This window comes from Acartia tonsa, chromosome 4 (genome assembly GCF_053477335.1).
Source record: "Acartia tonsa isolate MP-2025a chromosome 4, ASM5347733v1, whole genome shotgun sequence".
NCBI classification, from domain to species: domain Eukaryota; kingdom Metazoa; phylum Arthropoda; class Copepoda; order Calanoida; family Acartiidae; genus Acartia; species Acartia tonsa.
The window spans coordinates 16,752,265-16,757,657 of NC_137263.1; the positions used below are offsets into that span (position 1 = coordinate 16,752,265).

General features: G+C 36.7%; 1 long non-coding RNA gene across 1 annotated transcript; it reads left to right on the plus strand.

Annotated features, from left to right (window-relative positions):
• The first annotated feature begins 3,356 nt into the window (after positions 1-3,356).
• LOC145318249 (uncharacterized) lies at positions 3,357-3,950 on the plus strand. Its single transcript, XR_013879271.1, has 2 exons — positions 3,357-3,620; positions 3,913-3,950. It is a non-coding gene; the product is annotated as an uncharacterized LOC145318249 (long non-coding RNA).
• Positions 3,951-5,393: the final 1,443 nt, after the last annotated feature.

The window sequence follows — 5,393 nt, forward strand, 5'->3', positions numbered from 1 at the left end:
GTTACAGGATTTGACTTGGAACCAACGCCACCAACCATCGTTTTAGCCAAAGCCATCTGGTTTGTTGTACATCCTCTAGCCATTGACCCTGAAATTTGGTTAAATTGTAGCCCTTTAACAATCAGTTGTGCTTTAACTATTAACTCTGTCCGAAACTTCGTTATCATTCGCACTTGTCCGTCACGCTCCAAATCCAACGCAAATTGACGCATCTGATTAGCCAAAAGTGGAGATAAGATCACATTACACACTTGAGAATAGAAATCCATAAACATATCATCAGTTGGTTTCGGATACGCACGTTTCCAGAAAGATAGTATCTTATCAAAAAATGCATCAATCTTATCATTCTCATGTTGCTTAACACTCAAATACGCATCTTTACACACATTTTTCATGTCGGGTGGTAAAAATGTCTCTCGCATCTTACACAAGTACCCCTTTAATGTTAATTGTCTATTCTCCATATCAGCAGGTTTTAGTGTATAACCACAAGCGGTTCTTACACCCACACATTTATCAAACAAAATTTCCTTACACACTTGATGATTAGTCATATGATAACGTCTAGTAGTCATCCAAAATCTCTCCAAATAATCATCAAAGAAAATCACATCATCGTCAACCGCAAATTCAGGCGCATTTTTTCTGAACTGATCATCAAGTTTAGCACACGTTTCATTGTACCTATGAACATTCTCCTCCCCCTGCGAAACATACAGAGATCTATCTGGTACATAAACAAGAGATTTACACCAACTAACCTGCGATTCACTCAGTCCAGCTTCAAAAAAATTTAGCGTATTAAAATCCTCCGCTTTAACCTCAGAAAGGGCTGGCCACCACATGAGAACTCCATTGTAGATATTATCCACAGCATCAACCTTAGACAACTCCCAAAGTTTTATGATCTTATCTTCATTATCCTGCATACCACCAAAAATAGGTCGAGAACCACTAGCAAACAATTTAGGCTTCTCCTCTGATCCTCCAGATCCTCCAGATCCACCAGCCGTCCTCTGCCACGGCATAGAGTTATTTAAACCATTCTGCTGGTTATTCGACCCATTCTGCTGGGTATTCGAACCATTCTGCTGGTCATTCAAACTATTCTGCTGGGCAATCTTTTCAAGAATTCGCTGCTGGCCAGTCATAAACTCATCCACAACTGTCACATTCTCAGTTTTGATATCATTATCAACACTAGGCTCCACCACCTTATTAAGACGATCTTCCAAATCGTCCATCCATCGAGGATATATCACCCTGCAACGAGGCTATCGCCTCGAAGATGTACTCCAGCCTCTCCTCCGGAGACAGCTTCCTGAAATGAGCAATGTCCAACTTCATCGCTCACAAAAATCCCTGAACAAAAACAAAATGAAGAAATAATACAATTAAAAGAAAATCTGAGCTATAGATTCGTACTACACTACTGCGCCAAAATGACGTGTAGTAATAGCAAGAACAAACAGCTAAATATTCTAATAAAGTGTATTAATTCAAGACAAGTTAAACATACAATAATAATATTAAATATAATGGCAACTATTCACTTTTATGTTCGTGTCGTGTTGCAGAGCAATGTCTTGCTCCGAAACGGTTGACACAAGAACTAAAAGCTAAAATACATAATACATGCATTGCTCTCAAGTCAGGAAGAAAGGGACTATACATCACAACAACATCCATAAAAGTGAAGCACTGAAACGGTAGGACAAACGGACGTGAACACTTATATAGTGTCAGACCTGAATAATTAGATTATAAATGTATAAGAGTCGGAGCAAAATTGTAAGTAAATTTGTTGAAAAACTGCTTTATACAGGATAATGTTTATGGACATATTTAGAACTTGATTATAGAGTTGCTTTGCTTATAATATTATACTTTGTTGTCCTAGGATTCAATATACCAAAAATTAGATCAATCGGATGATTAGATCACATAAACATTTGTTGTTATACAAGGATGACAACATCCATAAAAGCGAAGCACTGAAACGGTAGGACAAACGGACATTAACACTTGTATAGTGTCAGAACTGAATAATCATAATATAAATGTATAAGAGTCAAAGCAAAATTGTAAGTAAATTTGTTGAAAAACTGCTTGATTCAGGATAATGTCAGGACATACATACATTTTTAGGACTTGATTATAGAGTTGCTTTGCTTATTACATTATACTTTGTTGTCCCAGGAATCAATATAACAAAAATCAGATCAATCGGATGATTAGATCACATAAAAATTAGTTGTTAAAAAAGTAAAAAAATCTTTATGTTTAAAATGGACGTACGGACATTTTTGTGATAATAATAGAGTTGCTACGCTTTCTAAATCGTACCTAACTATTAAAGGAATCACCATGCAAAATTTAAAATCGATAGGTCAATTCTAACATGCCTAAATTAACGAAAAAAACCATCCGTTACGGACGAACGGACCGACCCTAATTATGGAAAAGCTTCGCTTTTAAAAAGTAAAATTTGTTGTTAAAAAAGTAGAAAAATCATTATGTTTAAAATGGACGTACGGAAATTTTGGTAATGATTATAGAGTTGCTACTCTTTCTAAATCGTACCTAACTACTAAAGGAATCACCATGCAAAATTTGAAATCAATAGGACAATTCTAACTTGCCTAAATTAACGAAAAAAGCTATCCGTTATGGACGGACGTACGGACAGACTGACCCTAATTATAGAAAAGCTTCGCTTTTAAAAATCAGATATAAAGATTGATTATAAGATATAAAAAAAACATTAAAAAGGTTGGACGTGCGGACTTTCTAGTAAAGATTATAGAGTTGCTACGCTTCATAAATCTTTACTTAACTGTTATAGGAATTATCATGCAAAGTTTGAAATCGCTAGGACAATTCTAACATGTCTAAATTAACAAAAAGAGCTAACCGTTACGGACGGACTGGCGGACAGACTGGCTTTAATTATAGAAAAGCTTCGCTTTTAAAAACAAACAATAAACTACCCCGCCTTTTTGTCAAATAAGAGAGAGTTTTGTAAAATTAGGGTCGGTCCGTCCGTAATGGTTAGCTCTTTTTGTTAATTTCGGCATGTTAGAATTGTCCCATCGATATCAAACTTTGCATGATGATTCCCATGACAGTAAGGTACAATTTATAAAGCTTAGCATTTTGACAACATGTTGTTGTATAATATGCTTCTCCTATTCATCTGATTTTTGGAATATTGATTCTTAGGACAACAAGGTAAAGTATTATAAGCAAGGCAACTCTACAATAAAATCCTAAAAATGAAAGTATGCCCTTTTATTTGATCCTATATATGTGCAATTTTGCAACACATTTATGTATAATTTTGTTGTCTTAACCTCTTTTCGAGGAAGCTTTGTGTTTATCAAGTCCGAAATTAAATTCCTTATCATTAACCTAAAACAAAGCGCAAATGTCGTCTTTTTTGACTTTCCCTTCATAAAGTGACGCAGCATGGATTGTTTATATGCGCCCACGTTTTTCACTTTTGAATGAGACATGAGGGTGTGAAGATTTCGGAGAACAAAATTGGGCCTATCATTGGTCTCATAGTGTGTGAACGACCCTAGTATACCAGGGATTTGAAACCATAGGAACTTCAGGTAGAATTTGTTAATTTTATTAGGAAGAATGGTGTATAGGACGATTATATGTAGTTTTAAAAAGGCTTTAGCCAGCTAAGCATGAAACTTAATTATGATTAATATATGTTTTAGTAATTTTTATGTGCCTTATTGTTGCATTTAACAATGATTTATTAAACCAAATAATTTTCCTTTAAAGCCAAAGTTTCCAAAGATTTTTTACCGTAGAGAAAAATGATTTTAAAAAGCAAATAAGATTACGTGGTTATAAATAACTGGAATTATGAACTAATTGATATTGTAATTTCAGGTCTTTGAAATAATTTCATCAATAAATCTATATTCAAACCTGCTGTTGAAACTTGATGGTTCCTGGTATTGGGGGTTTGTATGTTCGCCAACTGATCTCGTGAACTTCCCGCTAATTCGGAAGTCAAGCTCAACCAAAGTGTCATGGTTGAGACAATTTCAAAGTATCTGATGAATAGGCGTTAGCATTCATCAAGAGATCAATAGCATCTAGATTATTGATGCAAAAAAGAAAGAGCTGCACAAGCAATTTCAAAATACTGAAGTTGAAGGAGCTGCACAAGCAATTTCAAATCGTTCTGAAGAAGGAGCTGCACAAGCAATTTCAAAGAAGTGAAGGTTGAAGTTTAGGCATTAGCAAATTTCAAATAACCTGATGGTTGAAGGAGCTGCACAAGCAATTTCAAATGGTTCTGAAGAATAGGCATTAGCATTCTTCAAAGAATCTGAAGAATAGGCGTTAGCATTCTTCAATAGATCAATAGCATATAGTGTATTGATGCAAAAAACATTGACAATTTTTCTGTGAAATAATTACCTAGAGAATCAATATGCCACTGACCAAAAAGCAGAAAATTGAGCGAGCTATCGCTATTGGCAGTGAAAGGCTAGAGGTGTTTGACGAACAGATAAAAGTGTTTTATGAAAATCTAAAAGCCTGCCAAAGTTTTAGTTCACGTGAAAATGTGAATTTAAAATCAATTCGTGACATTTTTAGTGAGGTCAAGGACCAATCTGACCTAATAAAAAGTCTAAAATCTGCCGTGGAGACTAGTGAGATGCGCAAGTTCAAGCGTGATCTGGATGAAGCTAGTGAACAGAAAACTGTTGCAGATAAAGTTCATGCGTCGTTGGAGCAGTGTACGAAAATTCTGCACTGGCTTGACAATGATTCAGACGACGTGAGGTCGAGCACTGTCGCCAGGAACCTCGACGTCGTTGAGAAGGTGAGGATGGACATGGGAGTGCTTAAAATTTCCATGGAGTTGCGCCAAGAAGTACGTGATATGTACCGAAGGCTTAGAGAGATGGAACGTCGTTCATCTAACTCGGATAAGCTTGGTGTCTGTGGCACCAATTATTACGACAGTTATCATAGTCGTATGTTGCATGAGGCTAGTGCTAGTGTGAATACAGTCTACAAATCAAGTTCTGCGCCTAGCACATGTACCTTCCTGCTGCAAATAGTTCCAGTTGTAGCACCTGGCGGCGGCGCCTGCCATGCCGCCGTCAGGTTTGATTCTGGTGCAAATCTATCACTTGTGTCTGAGAAGTTGTCCAGCAAGTTGAAGCTGAAATCTACCGGCAGATATACAAACATTTCTGTTGCTGACGGTAGTGAATCATCCTGCCGCAATGTGGTGTTCTATCTGAAGGACAGGGATGGTAACTTGAGAGAATTTGAGGCAGCTGTTATGCCTAACCTCGGAGGTGGCAACGAGATGCGCTCGGTCCATCCGGAAACCGCCGCCGAAATATTTA